Raw genomic sequence first — 20277 nt, 5'->3', positions numbered from 1 at the left:
ATGTATTGACATTTTATTCCTTGTTTTCCAATTGTTTTTGTAGTTTTTCTCTGTTCATTTCTTGGGTTTTGTTCATTTGTTTGTTTCTCCTGTTGTGTTTTGATGATTTTCTTTTGTAGTATACTTAGGTTTCTTTCTTAGTTTCTGTGTGTCTATTGTAGGTTTTTGATCTGTGGTTACCATGGGGTTCATATATGTTGACCCTTAATTGTATTTGCTTGTTTTAAACTGATAGTCATTTTGGTTCAAATACATTCTAAAAGGTCTACATTTTTAATTCCCCTCCTCCACATTTTGTGTTTTTGATATCATATTTTACAACTTCATGCTTAACCCTTTACTGTTTTTTGTAGCTATAGTTGTTTTTACTTTTTTTTTTTTGTCTTTTAAATCTATGTACTGGCTTATTTAAGTGATCTGCAATCCTTATTATATATTTGCCTTTTCTGTGGTGATTTTTCCCTTTCCCATAGATACTTTTCTTCCATTTAGAGAAGATTCTTTAATGTTTCTTTTAGGGTAGGTTTTGTGTTGCTGAATCCTTTTCGTTTTTGTTTGTGTGAGAGGTTTTTATGTCTCTCCTCCTATTCTACGTAATACCTAGGCTGCAGGTATCTCCATTCATCACGTTGTCTATATCATGCCACTCCCTTCTGGCCTGCAAAGTTTCTGCTAAAAAGTCAGCTGATATACCACTATTCCCTTGTATATGACTCTTTGTTTTTTCTCTTGCTGCTTTTAGAATTCTCTTTTTATCTTTAACTTTTGCCATTTTAATTATGATATGTCTTGGTGTGGGTCTGCTTGCGTTCATCTTGTTTAGGACCTTCAGTGCTTCCTTGATACCTTTTCCTTCTTTAGATTTGGGAAGTTTTCAGTTATAATTTCTTCAAATACATTTTCAATACCCTTCTTTCTCTCTTCTTCTGGAGACTTTTTAAAGTGAATGTTGGCACATTTTATGTTATCCCATGGATCTCATATGCTGATTTCATTTTTTAAATTTGTCTTTCTGTCTTCTATTCCAGTTGGATGATTACTGATATTCTGACTTCCAGATCACTTATGCTTTCTTTTGTATCATTTTGTCTGCTATTTATTGCTTCTAGAGTGCTTTCTATCTCAGATATTGAATTATCTATTTTTGATTGGTCATCTTTATGTTTTCTAGTTCCTTGTTAAAAGGACCCATGTTTAGGTCAGTTGTTTTCTCTAATTCAGTTAGCATTTTTATTATCAATATTTTAAATTATTTGTCTAGTAAACAGTTTATCTCTGTTTTATTATTTTTTCCCTGGTGGTTTTCTCTTGCTCTTTCAATAGGGAATTATTCTTCTGTCTTTTCATTTTACTTAACTTTCTCTGTCTCTGAATTTAGGTGAAACAATTACCTATTGTGGTTTTTTAGGAGTGATCTTAAGTGGGAGCGTCCCTGTGTAGATTGTGTTTGTCCAGTGCTTTTTGTGGAAGGACAGGGTTTGATGCAGACATTAGTCTCACCTTTCTTCAGGATGTGCTGGCCATCTTGGTTGGAGGCATGATTTGTGATGGAGGAGCTAGGGTCTGCTTTGGGTGTGACATGGGACTTCCTCTCTGCTCAGTGGTCCTCACTTCCCTGCAAGGGTGGAGTCTGCTCCCAAGTTGCTGGAGCAAAGCCCTGAGAATTGGGCTCAAGCTGGCTCACTTCCCTTTATGTGTGTGTCTTCCCTTCTCCCTACATTGAAGGCTTTGCCCCAGAGGAGGGGAGTCTGAAAGCAAGTGGGGCTTATGTACTTACAGAGGTCTGATGTGCTGCCTGTGTAGGTATCTGTAGCTCTGCCCAGATGCATCCCACAGTCCTATCTTTTCCCTTGTTTTACTGATTATGACCAATTATAGGGCCATTACTAGATACAGGCCTCCTTGTCGGTAGGGTTTTTAAAAGTCAGATATACTAATATTGGTTGTAACCATGGTAATAATGATATTGGTAACTACCGTTTATTAGGTCTCCACTATAAACTTGGTGTTTCTGTATACTATTTCAGTTAAGCCATATATCAGTTCTATGAAGCAGGCATATTGCTGCTTTAGAGATAAGAAACTTAAGGCTTAAATAATTTATCCAAGGTCACATAGTAAGTGGTAAAGCAGAGATTTAAACTCAAAATAAATATGACCTAGAAGTTCATGTCTTTAACCATTAAACCAATTCCTACAATCTGTCTCTCTCCCTAAGACTGGTACTTGGCAGAGAGTTAATATTTAGTAATAAATACATAAAATAACTCAGATAATACATGTGAACAAAGCTTTGTATGCCCTAGAGGACTTAGTTAAATGGAAATGGGAATGATATATAATTAACAGAATAATATCTATGCATAAAAGATGATAGTAAATTAAAAAATATAAACCTAGAAAGATAGATAAAATGTGGTATAAGGGGCTTATTTTCAGATCTTGAAAAACTAAGGCTAAGATGAAAGAAAAATGAAATGGGAAGATACACATTCAAGTAAATGATAAGAGAGGAGAGACAAGAAGAGGGAGATTTGTACGTGGTGGGGACTGTGGCAGTCTATCAGCAGTTGCCTCAGATATTATTACTCACTGTTAGAATGACCATCCCTATTTCACCCTTCCAAACTGAAATTATTTCTAGCACTTCAAACTTCTGTATTGTAACAGTTTTTAAAAACTGAAGTTATGTGACATTAAATGTAATCTCCCTATGTTATTCAAGATATACGAACTGCTGTAACAAACTACCTTTAATTTCAGTGTTATAAAGAATCAAAGTTTAATTCTTGCTCATCTTATGGTACGTAACCATGAGGGAGAGGGACTCTGGTACATGCAGTTATTCGGCGATCTAGGCTTATTCCATTTAGTGCAACCACTAGCCCCTCAGGCTTCAGAAGCCTCCACTGGATCCTCCACATCCAGTCAGCAGGGTAAGACAAAAAGAGAGAGTGAGGATATCTACATGAGGCTTCAGTGGCCATGTGTGGAAGTGCTGGCATGCCTCCTGCCCACATGCCGCTGGAGAAGCTCAGTTCCATGGTCCATCAAACTGAAGGCACGCTCTGATAGTAGCTTATTGATGTGTTAAAGAATGAGAACAAATATCAATAAACAATTACTCAGCCACTTGCATACTCCCTTACTATGTTGTTGGCTCCTAAGAGACATAAGTAGTACTTACTAGTTATTTGTATGCCCCGTAATACCTAATAGAGCTTCTAGAATATAGTGGACTCTCAACTAATTGTTGAATAACTGTATGAACTCTCTAGCTCACTATTTATGTTGGGGCCATTTAAAGACCTTCAAAGGCCACAGGCCCACTTATTTTAGAAGTCCAAAGCTGTATTGTATCAAAATATCAGCATATCTCACATACCATATTAAATATGTTTTTTACCAGTTAGATTGGGAAAACATTACAAATCCTCATTTTGGAGTTATTTGACTACTATCAAGTGGCAAAACTGATCAAAAAGAGGATTTGTTATGTTGAAGAAGAAAAAGGTATAAATGCTTGATAGGTAAAATAGAATGCATTATTAATACATTCAAGAAAAAGTGTGTAGGTTGGAAATATCTGTTAATAATGCACAAAATAAGGAGAAGGAAACTGAAAACTGTAGTGTTCTTGCCATCACAAGAAGAGTGAATCAAGAACACAGTTAAATTTTGACCAAACAGAGGAGAGGATCTAACTAAGAAGCTGCACAGTCACCCCTTCTGGCTACTTTGGTAACTAAACCCTACATTATAATAATGTTATTATACTGTGAAATGCTTCCATGAAAATAACAAAATTAATAATTAGAGGTGGAACCACATATTACCCCCTCCCCCAATCTGGAGGGAAGTTTTTGCGATTTTGGAAAGAGTTTATTCAACAAAGGATAAGCGTAAGAATAATTTGGGATATTGGGTTAAATTAGGGCCTGCAAGCTTAGGAACACCTTGCTTACCAAGGATGTTGTATTCTCTACCAACTTCGTTGTGCATAAATGAAATGTTCATCCATGTTACCTCACCTGTCTTAACTGATACCATCATTACGTAGGAGAAAGCCCTGTAGAAGATGGTAGAAGACAGAGTTTTAAGTAATTCATTTAGGTAAAATCAGTTCTGATTTCTTTACAATAGTTATATAGACTAGGGAATTCCTAATTAAGTCAGAAAGTCTAACCTAAAAATTGCTTTCAAATATAAAGACAATGTGAATTCTAAGAATTAAGTTGGCATGTTATAATTTATTTAAATGTTTAATTATTTATAGATTTAGACTTCACTTCTTTTCATATTTTGAAACCAAGGCATATATATTTTTCATGTTTCCAGTGTTCGTGTAAGCCCTTCAAAAGCTCAGAGGCCCTGGGCTCTGTGCCTATATTGTGTAACAGAACAAATGGTCATGCTTGGTACTTGCCATTTGGGTTTGCATTGAAACATTGCATGTGGTGAGATGCACATTTCTCCTCCTGTGTCAATTCATGGATGGAAACCAAGGGTGTTCTTTCAGAAGGGTTTTTTTTTGACAGATAAGTTTAAATTCTATAAATAATAATTATAAATACATATATATGTATAATAAAAATTAAAAGATAGATAGATAGGTAAGTTTTACCTGATGCCAGACTCTGCTGGTTATTGCTCTTTTCAATAGCCCTTACCTCCAAAGCTTTATAGTAATCAGCTAGTTATTGATTTTGCCTGAATCAATTTTTTACATATATTATGAATATAAAAATTATAATTTTCTAAATTCATTATTCCCTCTGGTTATTATAAGTAGCAACTTTTTCTTCTGTCTATCTATCTACTGTCTGTCATCATTATCATCATCAATATGGAGTCATGGATTCTTATTTTACTCAGTGAGTTACTGTCTTCAGTTTGATGCTAAATTGCTGCAGATGTGGCCAGTGGGCCTCTTTTAAAGGGGTTCTGGTCCCTTTATCACATCTCTATAATTTTTAGCACCTTTCTTATTTTCGAAGGAGCTCTGGATCCTTTTAAGTGTGGAAAGTTATTTAGAAATGGAGATCTGTGTGCTAGTTCTACTCCTTGCTAATGGGTCTTATTGCTTCTTTTCAGCAAAGAAAGCTACGAAATACATACTCTCCACCACATGCATACACATTAATACTGAGATCTCCCATTCCAATGCAAACTCCATAGGGTTCTTTCTTTACTACCCTTATTCCATTTATATCTCCCTTTTGCAGTGAGAACCCTCGTTCCTAACGTCAATATGTTTACTTAATTTTTCTCTTCTACAATACACTCAAAAAGTTTCAGAATTGCTATACTGCTATAAAAAATAAGTCTACTAAAAAGAGTTCAATATTTGTTTTAATTTTTTATTTTCTTTTGATTCAGGTTATATAGTTAAACTTTATAAAGTTTCAAAAATTCCTTAGATCTTTTTAATCCTCCTTCAGCCTCCTTAACACATTTTGAAGCCTGGCTAATTCCCATTCTTTTTAGCTTCAGTATCACTTTCTAATGGATGCCTTCCCAGACTCTCTGTATTAGGTTAGGTCTGTTTGTTAACTGGTCTCATAGCATCTTTTGCTTTCCCTATATAGCACTTTTCTTTTTAGTCTTTGTGGTTGTTTACTGTCTCCCCTACTATGCTGTAAGTTTCAAAAGGACAGAGATAATGTCTTTCTTACCACCTCTTATTCCTCTCTGAACACATAGTAGATATTAAATAAGTGTTCGTTGGCTAAATGAATTACATCTAATAGTTGCTACAGGAGCTTAGAAAAAGGAGAAATTATGAAAGGTTGTTACATTCCTTCTTTCTCTCACTAGTCCATCCCTTCCTCCTCCAGAGGCAAGATGTTTTCAGCTTACTTGGCAAACATTTGTTAAGAAACATTATTAAATAACTAATGTATATTTCCTGGGCACTGAAAAAAAATATATATATATCTCAGGAGATTAAGATATAGTGCCAAAATATATCTAGTGTCTAGTGACTAAAGGAATGAATTTGGGTTTCTCAAAGACCTCAGAATTGGTTAGATGAGTTTCTACATTTATCTGAATTAATAGGCAGATGTTCTTTTTTGACTAATGATCAGTACATTTCCATGTTCATTTTTGAAGATATTCTGCCAAGTATACCAAATATGCTTTCTTTTCAGTGGTTAAATGTAAAAACAGAACTTCTCCCTTGAGCCTCTGAATTAAGTTCCATGAATGAGTGTGAAAATCCATTACTGACAGGATTGCAGTGCAAATAATTGTAAATAACTTTTCTGAGGTGGGTCTGGAGCTATGTGACTTCTAATTTGGACCCTCCAAATGAAAACCATGTGGCTCATGACTAAATTGAATTTTTTCATTATGTTGAAAAACAATAAATAGGAAACAAAGCAGTTTAAAAAATAGTGAGACCCTCTTCACAAAGAATTTAAATGAACTAGGAAAGAAATTAATATGACATGATTTCTGTCACATGCTTTTCCTTCCTTTGTTTCTGCTAGGTCACAGGAATCCTGTGTCATCTTTCTTCATACCCTAAATCAGATCATTTTTAAGTCTCATTTTCTTCATCACTAAAATAATAGTCCATTTGCAGAATTTTTTTTAGGATTTAAAATTATATACAGTAGGAGAAAAAGGAACCCTCCTACACAGTTGGTGGAATGTAAATTGGTGCAGCTATTATGGAGGACAATATGGAGGTTCCTTAAAAAACTAAAAACAGACTTATCAATGATCCAGCAATCCCACTTCTGGGCATATATCCAGAGAAAACTATGATATGAAAAGACACATGCACCCCAATATTCATAGCAGCACTATTTACAATAGCCAAGGCATGGAAACAATCTAAATGTCCATCAACAGATAACTGGATAAAGAAGATGTGGATATATATACAATGGACTATTACTCAGTCATAAAAAGAATGAAATAATGCCATTTGCAGCAACCTGGATGAACCTAAAGATTATCATATTAAGTAAAGTAAGTCAGACAGAGAAAAATACATATCATATGATATCACTTATATGTGGAATCTAAAAAAAATGATACAATTCTATTTACAAACCAAAAACAGACTCATGGACATAGAAAACAAAGTGGTTACCAAAGGGGAAAGGGTGGGGGAGGGATAAATTAGTTCAGAATTAGCAGATACACATTACATAATAAACAACAAGGACCTACTTTATAGCACAGGGAACTATATTCAATTTCTTATAAAGACATATAATGGAAAATAATCTAAAAAGAAAATATGTATATGTGTATATGTATAATTGAATTGCTTTGCTATACACCTGAAACTAACACTGTAAATCAGCTACACTTCAATAAAAAATAAAATAAAAATAAAAATGCAAAAATTACACAGAGTAATGTTCCTTACACTATGCCTGGTACATAGAAAGTATAAATAATTTGTAGTCATTATGTGGGTTCTTTGTCTTATCTCTATCCACGAGCAGTTATTATATATCTATTATGTGTTCTGTGGACTAGGTGGGATATAAATTAATTGTAGGATACAGTACCTATCACATATAAGGGCATAACAGGAGCCGATAGAGGAGGGCTGAACCTGCAATTACTGTTACTATCTAGGTGGGAAGAAGGCCAGCCATGGTTGTTGAAGAGATATCAGAACATAGTATCTAAGGTTGGCAGAGCCCTCTGGAAGATTCAGCATACAAGGGACCCAGTGTGGGTACAACATGAGACTCAAAATATGGAAAGAGCCCACTAACTCCAGGAGTGGGTGCTATTCTTAAGAGTCAGGGATATAAGTCAAATCAGTCATATCTTTCCACAGACACAAAGTTGATAGTCATTGTGCTAGGTTGTTGAAACAACAACAACAACAACAACCCTCAAATCTCTGGTAGAGACTAGCATGAAAAATGCAGGACTTTAGTCCTGCAAAGTCTGAGGTCGTCAAGTTTATCAAGAGAGGGTTTCAGGAGACAGAAATCAGAGAAGAGCTAGTTAGCAGAGCTAGGATGTAGAGAAGGGATGGGATCCCAAGAGTTAAGTAGAGTACTTTTTTCAAGGCTGGGCGCAAGGCTAGAGTCAGAGAAGCAGAAGTGTGATTAGATGGTGAGATAATACAAAGAACTGGATTATCAAATTGGACACACAAATCAGAGATTCTGGCCAGGAACAAGTTTTACTAATGATTTCAGACACAAGTAATCATGAGACACAGGTGAAACAGAGGAAGACATCTGAAGTAGTGCACCTTACTGGGTCTTTTTTTTGGCTGCATCAGGATGTTTCCTGGTCCCAGATCTCCAATGAGGTGTACAGTTAAGTCACTTATGGAGAAAGAGCTATTTGGGCCATGACATTTTATACTCTATTTTATACTCAGAGAGTTCCATAGTTTCTGTGACATTTTCTAGGAAGCCATGTCTATAAATCCATAGATGCCAGGTATGTTATCATAAATAATCCTATAACAGGTATATCCTGCTACAGATGAGGACTGTACTGTTAGTAAATGCCATTACTTTGCTAGAAGTCATTAGCCTTAGCATATTTACAAGGATATTTGACCAGGTCATCTTTTTTTTCCCCCCTGGAAGCATCCCCTGCCAATAGGACAGGAATGGGAAACAGGAATTGCAAATCTTCTACTTGACTATTTACTTCCCAGGTGATAAAACCCAGAAAGTTGGAATCAAGCCAAATTCCCCCCTCCCTGAATTCTGGATTACTTTTGGAGTTTGACTAAGGATAGAATTAGCAAGTGGGAGGAATACAGAACTGGAGAAAAACTTAAGGACCGTTTGTGCTTGTCTCCATACTCAAGGGATAAATATACTCCGTATCATTAAGGAGTAAAAAGGACAAATGGACATATAATAGATGAAAGTGCCGTGAGCATATGGATAAAGGGAGAGCAGGTGAGTTGAGGTAACTAGGGCAGGCTTTGTGATCTTCTTTGTTTTCCTTCTCTTTTAATTTAACTCTTTCTCAGCCTGTGCTGTAGTGAGGGTGATTTCTCCAGTCCACTAATGAGTGAAGTTCTGTACATAAAGTCAAGGCTCACTCAATGCAAAGTTTAAAACAGAAGTATTAAAGGTAAAAGAGGAATTGACTATGAGAGAGGATATTGATAGGTAGGTGGTTTCTGTCTTGAATGGGCTTAATTTATCATTGACATCTGGTCCATTGTCAAGCCTGAAGACCTCTCCTGGTAACATCTCAAACCAGTTGGAAATATTTTGTAGGGTGATCATGGTTCCTTAATCATGGTTTCTTGTGCAATATTTAACACTCAAACTAATATGAACAGATTAATTTCCTTATCAAGGCAGGGGAAATGTGTGTGGGAGGACCCTACAGGTTCTCTGAGTCTTCTGGTTAATGATATGAGCAATGACTCATTCATTACCTTGCAACGTTTCGACTGTTGTCTTGAAGTATTATTTAAATATGTTTTATTGTTTTCTACATTTCCATGCTTGCATTTTTCTTGCCGACTAAATTTTCAGTTTCTAGAGAGCACAACCAGTATAGGTGCTCAATAAATGTTTCTTGACTTAATTGGCAGATTTATGGTATCTTGGGGAAATATTTTAAAAATTAGTCTCTCTGGTATTCTATCTCTGCTAAGGCACCTTTAAGAATCTATAATGACAGGCCAAGTACAATTTATAACAGATAATTTAAATTTTCTTTTGGTGGGCATTCATTATTTCCAGCTTCATTTTAAGAGCCTATACAATAGTTCAAAAATAACACTAGGCTTAAAGAGAAAGAAAGATAAAGAAAGAACATTAAATATAATCAAAAGGGAATTAAACTGCAATCAAATAAAAATTTCTTTAGTATAGTTTGAAATGGATTTTAAGAGAAAGGGTTGAAAATATTCTGATCTTTCAATAAAATTTAATTTTTTATTCCTACTCTATTGTAAATAATTCGAAGAAGATCTTAGGTTCTTCACTAATGTTACAGTTGCTATCTGTATCGGTCAGGTTTCAATCAGAAAAACGGATGTTACTTTTAAGTTATTCCAGCTGGGGTCTTGAAGTGAATGATTCTCTGGAGTTTGTCCGAGGCCTCTGCTAGCCTCCTGCATCTGCTCACATGCCAGCAGAGACTACTGGCTTCTTCTCTTCCAGATTCCAAATCTACTCTAAGTGCTTCTCATCGTCAGAATCTGACTTATGTTGCTGGGGATTCTGGGAAACGTAGTTTGGATGTCTTACCTGTGATACAGAAGAGATGTAGAAATGGGTAGGCAATGATGTCCAGGAAACCACAGATCATCTGCCACACTATCTGTTCAGCACTTAAATGTTTTAAAAGCAGTTGTAAAGTACAATTGGTTTAGTAATACTTACATATTTGCTTCAAAGGTACAGTGAACTCCCCTTTCAGATAGAAACCAGACATTTTCAAATATAGTTAAGGAAATTCAGAACTGACTCTAAGTGTCACAGTGGACAGTAGCACTGCCGGGAGAAACCCTTGTTATCATCAGAGCCAGTGCTGACACTGTGAAGCACCCCAGCAGAACGTTCTTTGCTTTTGTTTTGTGCTGAAGGAGTTCCATGAACTATGGTGAACTAAGTTTTCTCATTTTTTGATATCACAAACATGACTGCAGGTAAGAATGAAGGGAACCAACTTAGTTATCTTAACGATGGATATAAAAAGAATGAGGTATACAAAAGGCAATTAACAATTAACAATTGTATTTATAGTGAAGAGGAACCTTAGAGAGAGCTAGTCTGGACTGTGCATCTTATACATCAGTGAGCGGAAAGCTGAAGAGCTGGCACATATTGCCTTTGGTTTACTGCTAATTGCAGGGTTGTTACTATGACCTGGGTACAACAGTGGGGCCACGCTAGGCTTGACTGCAGTAAAAAAGACCTGAAATTGCAGTGGCTTTACCACAAATATTTGTTTCTTCTCTTACAAAGACTAGTAGAGGTCCAGCAGTCCCACCCTATGGAACATGTAGCCTCCACTTGCTTTTAGCCTTCTGGAACTAAAAGTGACACATTAGATTCCACATGAGAGAATTAACGAAATGATCTCAACCTAAATGTCAGGACAGCTGGGAAATATGGTTTTCCTATAGGTGTCTTCTATCATAACAGGAGTCTTGATACCAGGTTACATCCTTTTATCATGACATTAGTCTGCCTCTCACTCCAGACAGGCTCCAGCTTTGAAGCTGGTTTAATATTTTTCAATACAATATTTTTAGCTAAAGCATATTTGTTTCCATAAAGCTAATCATTTTTATCTTTCTTTAAAAATATTAACTGTGGCTACTTATAATGGATGTGACTTCTTTTTTTAGTTCCCACTTGATATAAATATCAAAATATACATGCAATATTCAGCATAGCCTCTTATTCTAAATAGATGGGGGAACTCATCAGGCCTCATAGAAACACCTCAGGTTTCAAATTTATTTCTTCTAGTTTTACAATGCAAATAAGCACTGTACACATTTCATATCCCCACTTTCTGTTAAATAATGTCACTCTATAGTTCTAACTCCATGATTTTAGATGAAATATCTATAGAAATATGTCATTGTGATAAAGAGGAGATTTGGCTAAGAATCAACATTCAGAGAAAAGCTATAACAAAGGCTGAACAATATATCTGCTATATGAATAGAAGATATATAATGATGCAAAAATGCAAATATTTATTGAGTAATAACTAAATACAAGGGAGACAGTTTGGATCCTACACTGACACCCAAGAATCATTAAGTGTGGTTGGACAGCTGAATATTACCAAACAAGGTATGTAGTCAGTGGGCTTGGCATGCTCAAGTCCTGCATATTCCAGAGAAAGGACTGGGCCTTGACTAGCTCCTTGGGGACACCCTCTGAGCCCTTGGAATGTTTTGCCTGAAAAGAGTATCTTTGTATACCTGAACCCTTGGACTGTACAAGATAGTTAATGCCAACAATGAAATTTATAGTAAATACCTGTTTTTATTCTCTTGCGACCCAGAGCCATGCTATGTCAGTTTGACCTCTGGAGGGTGCAGGAGAGGTTGGAGACTGAATAGTTAGTTAAGTCACATAAGCATGGAATGCCTGTGTGACCAACTCCTAATAAAAACCTTGGACACCACGGTTCTAGTGGCCTTCTCTGGTTGACAATATATCATATACCTTGTTGCACATTGTTCCTGGGAGAATTAAGTGCTGTCTCTACAACTTTAATGGGAGAGGATAACTTGCACCTGGTTCTCCTGAACTCCATCCTATGCAGCTTTTGCTTTTGCTGATCCTTTAATCTGTATCCTTTCTCTGTAACAAATTGCAACCATGAATATAATAGCTTTTCTGAGTTCTATGAGTTCTTCTAGTAGATTGTTGAACCTAGGGGTAGTCTTGGGGTCCCCTGAAACACAAGGTGAATAAAAGTTCATAAACAAAAAAATTCCCAATAGAATTAGGAGACGCAAAGTATCATAATAATGTATCAAACATTTGTTAAGTGTGTTACAGTTTACAAAAGTTTCTCTTAATTTACTCTGTTTGTTATAGGGATTCAGAAGGAGTGAGAATGACTTCAAAGTATAGAGATAGAGCAAGGTTTTATGGAAGAAGCTGCATCTCAAAGGGCTCAGAAAAGAAAGGAAGACAGAACAAGGTAAGGAAAATGCAGTCCAGGGTCAGAGGGCAGTAAGCGGGAACACATGGGCTCATGTGTGAATTTAAGGTAAGTGAAGAGTTAAGACTGTAAATGCAGGTTCAGGCCAAATTGTAGGGTTTTAATGATGCTGCTGTTTACGATAAAACTAAAAGCTAAACTTTTAGTAAATTAAGCTAATCCAGAAAGTTTCTGTGTGGAGAAATTTCCCTGTAGGGGATCTCCATATGCTGCAGAATTCTAAGGATAAAGTGAATCTTACTGCCAGAAAAAAAGTCACTGTAATAATAACCTAATGGGGTTCCACATGTATCCTCTTACAGTGATGTCCACATCAAATTTGCACAATTTTTAACTACAAAATTAAGTTGTCTTCAGCCAGAAATTGTGAGCTCCACCTGTCATCTGAGAATCCAGCTATGTTCTTTTTAGATTATTGTAATATCACAGTATTAAAGATTCTGCAATTAGAATTTAGCTCACAATTTTGGAAATGATTCATGATCCAAAACTGTCTCCAGCTCAGCTTCCCTGTGGCTTCACCAGCCTTAAAGCTCCCAAAACTGCTGTTGTCAGGAAGACACACTGGCATTACTTTTGTTGTTACTCACTGAGTGCCCTAAATACATACCATTTTCTTTGGAAGTAAGTTGTAGGGGATGGGACTGGAGTGGGTAGGATTTATAAGGAAAGGATGTTAGGTTTGTGCAAGGGTTTGAATTACAGAAAGGCATAAAACCTAATGAAGGTCTTAAAAGGCTGTAACTGTGGGCAGGCCACCCCACATCTTTATTTCTATAACAAAATATTATGCCAGCCTGCCCACTTCCTTTTCCCATGGCTATATAATGATGAAAATGATGTGTGTTTTTGTTTCAATTGTGTTTATTCCATCAGGAATGGAAAATGGAAGCACTCCTTATTTGATGGTCCTTAGTTTAGTTCAACACAGTTCTGACCCTCCAGTCCTATTACTGTGCAGACATACTCTGTTTCATATTTTAAAAAATTATCATCTGTATTTAAATTGCATGAACATTTTCTCCAGTTTCTCCTTAGTGTTTATTAGACATGAGCTTGCAATATGACTGAAATTGAACCACTTATTTCCTTTTCTCCAAAACTGAATGCTTTCCATGTATTTCTGTCTCAGTGTCACTAGTATCCACCCAGACTCCACAGTTAGAACCTAAAGTCATCTGACTTCCCAATCCTTCACACTTCTAATCAATCATTGACTACTGGCTAACTTACTGCCTGAAAACTTCACCATCCTGCCCACTTTTTTCCCTTCCTGTGACTATTTCTTAGTTTAGACCACCATTATTTTCCACATGAATTGTGGAAATAACTTCTTGCCTAGTTCCTCTGTTTCTCATCTTCTACCTCCTAATTCACTTTCTTTTTGAAAATGTAGCATGAAATATTATACTAAATTTTTAGAATACAGAGCAAGAGATACATGACGGTCAGGGAAGTTCTTTCCTGCCTCTTTCCCTCTCCTTCCTCCCCTGTGCAGTCCTGGAGCGGAGCTGGGGAGTTGGGAGGAGACAGAGTGAGAAAGAAAATAAGCCAACTATATCCTCTTCTCCTCTCAAAGAGGCCTACTAAGGAGAGAGGAAAACTTTAATTGGAACGTTTTGGAATAGAGAAGAGAACTCTGATATAGACATGTTAATTTTGAGCTATCTATTATGCATTTGAGTGGAGATGTGGAATTGGCAGTTGGATTGATGAATCTAAAATTTAAGGCTGAAAGGTGCCCATCTCATCACTGCTCTTCAACATAGTACTGAAAGTCCTAGTTGGAACATTTAGACAAGAAAAATAAATAGAAGGTATCCAGATTGGAAACAAAGAAATTAAATTGTCTCTGCGGATAACATGATCTTATATATAGAAAACACTAAAGACTGTAGCAAAAACTGCTGGAACTAACAAACAAGTTCAGTAAAGCTACAGGGTACAAAATCGACATACATAAATCAGTTGTTTTTCTATATACTGACAACAAACTATCTGAAAAAGAAATTTTTAAAAATCCCATTTATAATAGCATCAAAAACAGTAAAATACTTAGGACTAAATTTAACCAAGGAGATGAAAGATCTCTACGTTGAAAACTATAAGAATTGATGAAAGAAATGGAAGGAGAAAAAAATATGAAAAGCTATGCCATGTTCATGAATCAGAAGAATTAATATTATTAAAATGGCCATACTACCCAAAGCAATCTTGAGAGAGAAAATCAGAGGTTGGTGGTATAACACTTCCTAATTTCAAACTATATTACAAAGCCATAATACAGTCTCCAGCTTATGATGATCAGCTTATAATTTTTCAGCTTTGCAGTATTTCTTGTGATGCTGGGCAGATCCCAATTAGCCACTCGATCAGCAGGGTAAACAACCAATACACTTTCAGCCATTCTGTACCCACACAACCATTCTGCTTCTCACTTTCAGTACAGTATTCAATAAACTTCATGAGATATTCAACACTTTATTATAAAATAGGCTTTGTAATAATTGATTTTGTTCATGTAAGCTAACACAAGTGTTCTGGGCATGTTTAAGGTAGGTTAGGTTAAGTCATGATGTTTGGTAGGTTAAGCATATTAAGTTATTTTCAATTTACAATATTTTCAACTTACAATGAAAATATTATTGGGAGAAGTGTATTAGGAGGTAACCCCATTGTAAGTTGAGGAAAATCTGTAATCAAAACAGTATAGTACTGGCATAAAAACAGGCAGACCAATAGAACACAAAAAGAGCCCAGAAATAAACCCGAGCTTGTATGGTTAGCTAATTTTTGACAAAGATGTCTGGGACACACAATGGGGAAAGGAGAGTCTTCAATAAATGGTGTTGGGAAAGCCGGATATCCACATGCAAAAGAATGAAATTGAACTGTTACCTTACACTATGGACAAAAATTAACTTAAAAAGCATAAAAGACTTAAACATATGGCCTGAAACCATAAAACTAGAAGAAAACATAGGAGAAAAGCTCCTTGACATTGGTCTTGGCAATGATTTTTTAGATGTGATGCCAAAAGCAAATGTAACAATAGCAAAAATAAAGTGGGACTACATCAAACTAAAAAGCCATAAAAAAGAAGGAAATCCTATTTGTAACAACATGGATGCAACTTGAAGGCATTATACTAAGTGAAATAAGCCAGGCAGAGAAAGACAAATTCTATATAATCTCACTTATATGTGGAATCTAAAAATATCAAACTCATAGAAACAGAGAATAGAATGGTGGTTGACAGGGGCTGAGGTTGGAGGAATTGAGGAGATGTTGGTCGAAGGATGCAGACTTTCAGTTATAAGTTAGTCAAGTTCTGGGGATCGAATATACAACATGGTGACTATAGGTAATAATACTATATTGCATACTTGAAATTTACTAAGAGAGTAAATCTTAAACGATCTCATTGCACACACACACACCACACACACACATACACACACATACAAAAGTTAACTATGTGAGGTGACAGATATGTTAAACTAATTTTATTGTGGTGATCATTTCACAATACATATGTATATCAATTTATCAAGTTGTACATCTTAAGTTTATACAATTTATTTGTCAATTATATTTCAATAAATCTGGGGAAATATGAGTAAAAATGAAAAAAAATTTAACCCCCTGGAAATAAATAAAGTAGAATAGAATTTAAGGCTAGAGATATAGATTTGGGAGTCTTTAGGACATTAGTGGTATCAAAAGCCATAAGGCTAGATGAGACCATGAGGGAGTGAGTATAAATAGAAAAAAATGGGAGGTTCAAAGACTGAGATGTGGGGCTTTCCAATGTTTAGATGGTGGGTTGATGAGGAGAAAACATAAAGGAAACTGAGAAGGCACTTCCAGAGATAGGGAAGAACAACTGGGCTAGTGTGTCCTGGAAGCCAAATGAAGAATGTGTTCAATGAGGTGGACTGATGGCCTCTGTGAAATAGTGGTCAAGAGAAGTACAATGAGGATTGGGAAATAACCACTGTATTTAACAACATGGAGGTTGTTGGTGACCTTTCAATTTCAGTGAAGTAATGGGGCAAAAAGCATGATTTGAACAGACTCTAGAGAGAACAGAGAAAGAGCCATTGAGGGTAAAGAGTATAGACAAGGAGAGGAGGAGTTTTGCTCTAAAAGAAAACGAGGTGATTGCTGGAGTCAGAAGTGGACTCTAAAAGGACTTTTAAGATAAGAGATGTTTACATGCCGCTGAGCAAGAGAAAAATTGATGACACAGGGAAGAGAGAGGAACAACTGAAGCAGTGTTCTTGAGTAAGCAAGAGGGGATTGGATTTGGTGCACAAGTGGGGAGGTTGGATTTATCTGAGAGCGTCAATAGTTCTTCCAAATTAACAGGAGAGAAGGCAGAGTATACAGGCACAGGTGTTGATAAATGGGTTGATGTGGTAGGGGCTTGTGCAGGTTCTCTCCTGAATACTTCAATTTTCTCAGGCAAATAGAAAGCAAGGTCATCAGCTGGAAATGGAGTATTGAAAATGTTAAAATGTCCCCTTTTCATCAAGCTATCTAAAACTAAGCTCCCTGAGCACTTGTCATTAGCATACTATGTATTTTGATGACTTATCATGTGTATCGTCTATCTCCCCATCAGAACATGAACTGCATGAGAGGAAAGTTTTCTGCCTAATTTAGTTACTGCTGTAACCACAGAACCTAGAATACTACCAGGTAAATAGGTGTTCAGTAAACAGTAAATTAATTAAGGGAAGAATTTTGTGATTATTAGACTTGGAGTGGATTGGGCTCTTTAATATGAAAACAAAGGAAGTATCTGTGTATCATATAAGAGCAACTACAAAAGCTATGGGACTTGGGGAGCATATTATCCTAATAGTGAGGGGAAACTGGGCTGCTGAGTGGTTTGAAGGAAGGGGGAAGAAAAATAAGGTTTGTTTCTACTGGCACACTCCTGAGTCCAGCTCATTCAACAAACTGATTATAATATTTCTGATGTTTCAGGAAAGGATGAATCTTCACCTGCCTGAAAGCATTCTAAAGCTTGGAGAAAATAGTTTAGACTGCTTGTGGGTTAGACAGTTATGAATATTGAGTCTCTTTTTCCACAACATATAGCAAAAGCTTCAGGTTTAGCATTTGACAATATAACAAATTGCAGGACTGGTGGCTAAAGGGAAATGAGTCTTAGTAAAACATTAACATCCATGGTTATGTGTCATACTTTTTGGGCTCCATATATCTCTCTGCCAAAATCCAGCCCACACTGCAGTAACTTATACAGAAACATGTTTTGAACATAGCTATGTCAGTAATAGTTTCCAGTTACATAAAAATATTTTTAAAATGCGTAAAGTGACAAGACATCGGATAGTCAGGGGATATATGAAATGGAGTCATAGAAATTCTTGGCATATGTTAATAATGTATGACCATGCATTCATCTTAAAAAAAATTACCTTTTTGTTGGCAGTGTACAATCGTGGATTAATAGAAAGAGAGCTAGGCAAGGGTATCAAGCAGACTCAGATTTGAATCTTTATCAGTTAGGCTGAATTAGGAGCAGAGAAACCAATCCTGGAGCTTCCTTCCTTCCTCCCTCCCTCCCTCCCTCCCTCCCTTCCTTCCTTCCTTCCTTCCTTCCTTCCTTCCTTCCTTCTTCCTTTTTCTTTCTTTCTTTTTTTTTTCAATGCTAGAGTTTTAATGCAGAATATTATTTACACAGGTGATGAAAGCGCTGAGAAGCTGATAGGAAAGGGAGCAGGGCAGGCAATTCAGAGATTAGCAAGAACAAGAAGCAACAACCCCTAAGGCTAAAGCAGCAGGGAGGAGGTGGATTGTCAGAGCCCCAAACTGAGGCCATTTAATGGGAACTAGAACTACAGCTAGATCCATTAGACCTGGAGGCACCAAGTTGCTGGAGCTGCTTCTGGAAAAGTTAGCTCAGGCAAAGCGAGAGAGGGAGGACAATCTTGTCTACTTTTCTCTGGCCTCCTAATCTGTTACTGAACCGAACTTGAATCCACCCTCCCAATGTGCAGAAAAGCCAATCTACTGACATTGGCTGCTGGTGTACATTTATTTGCAGGGCACCCATCAAAGAGAATGGGCAGGTAGTGCTCAAAAGACCCCGATGGCGTTTTTAAAGACAATTTAGAGGTGAGAGCTGCAGAGTATGAGATCAGCTCATGGACATTCTTTTGATTGGTTGGTGGTGAGATAACAGAGTGATGTTCAAGGAATCTTAATCATCAGCTCTCTGGTTCCAACCAGTCTGGGGTCTGCTGCTTGTGGTCAACACGCAGTCACCATCCTCCCCTAGGTGGAAGTCTTAGTTTCTGCAGAACAACTCAAAGATATGCATCAGATTGTCATCTATTTCCTTTCAGGAGGAACTTGGAGTCCTGTGACTCTACTGTTCTAATCTTTAACTTCTTGAGTCTTCTCTTTGGAACTTGGGGAAAGCCAGACAAGAAGTGGGGGACACAGAGGGGCTTGTACCTGAGAAGACCCCTCAGGGTTCTGCTCGGTTCAGTCTTCCCCTTTTTTTGGATACTCCTCAATCCTGAGGGGAGCAGGGGCTGGACAAGAAAGGGAATAAAGTTTTGGATAGAGAGGTTAACCATAAACTTGGTAGGGGGACTCAGTTTCTTCTCCACCATGTCCTGACCCTCCCACTCCTTGGCTGAATATATCCAGAAGCCACAATAGAGGAACCTGGGAATTGTAGTTTCCTGACAGCAAGGCAGAGAATGTATCTGAGAGCAAAGAAAGAGCTCAAAAACTCTGCTCAGTCTCTCTTTATCTGTGAGTCCTTGAGTGATTGCTTTAACATGTAGTCTTGTTTCTTCATCTGCAGCATGAAGGATACCTACCTCATAGGAGTTTTGTGATTCCAAATCCAATAACGTTTATACAGTGCCTGGTTCGTAGTAGAAGCTCAAGACATCTTTTTCCCTTTCCCCATTTAGAAATATTTCTCAAAGCATTGTTTTCCTAGAAAGATAAAGAAAATAATGGTTCTGAAGAAATTTGGCCACCAAGTCTTATCTTTGGCTCTGCTTTAATTTCAGTAGTCTTTATCAAAAGTGGCACAGAACCCAAAGCTTACTCAAAGTGGGCAGTTCTCAAAGATCACATTTATCAAGAATTGTATCTTTGAAATCTTGGTCACTTCCAGGTCCATTGATAAGATAGTAGTTGTAGTAATGACCATAAAAATCAATGAGCAAGTGTTTCTAGAAGAGACTAAGGTCAATAGTCTGTTTTCCTTGCTCCTAAAATAGGATGTTTTAATTTTTCATAAAATTATTGAAAGAGAGGGTTTTTAATGGCTGCACTAAAATCTTAAGGGAGACCTATCTCTAGACTGTAAAACCATTGTCAAGGTTAAGAATCATGTTCACAAAAGTGTGCATTAAGAAACATAATAAAACCTCATTTGTTTAGTTTGTTCTTATTTGAAATTTAGGATAACCTTCTCTTGGAAAGATTTAAGTTCCTGCTGAAGGATCTGATTAATTTAATTCATGAAGTTCTTACTAAGTCCTTACATTGCCTCTGACCCTGGGCTGGGCTGAGAACTACAAAGTCACCATACTTGTTAGTCCCTGCTTTCAAGGCATT

General features: G+C 36.7%; 1 protein-coding gene across 15 annotated transcripts in view; it reads left to right on the top strand.

Annotated features, from left to right (window-relative positions):
* Positions 1-20277, top strand: part of PEX5L (peroxisomal biogenesis factor 5 like) — a 622944-nt gene that overhangs the window by 174272 nt on the left and 428395 nt on the right. For all 15 annotated transcript variants that reach the window (XM_072961590.1, XM_072961582.1, XM_072961619.1 and 12 more), the window contains one exon: positions 12534-12639. The gene's annotated coding sequence lies outside the window, so the exon portion shown is untranslated. The remainder of the gene's footprint in view (positions 1-12533; positions 12640-20277) is intronic.

This window comes from Vicugna pacos, chromosome 1, assembly GCF_048564905.1.
Source record: "Vicugna pacos chromosome 1, VicPac4, whole genome shotgun sequence".
Lineage (NCBI taxonomy): Eukaryota > Metazoa > Chordata > Mammalia > Artiodactyla > Camelidae > Vicugna > Vicugna pacos.
Note: the sequence above shows the minus strand (reverse complement) of the source record. Positions and strands in the feature narration are given on the sequence as shown.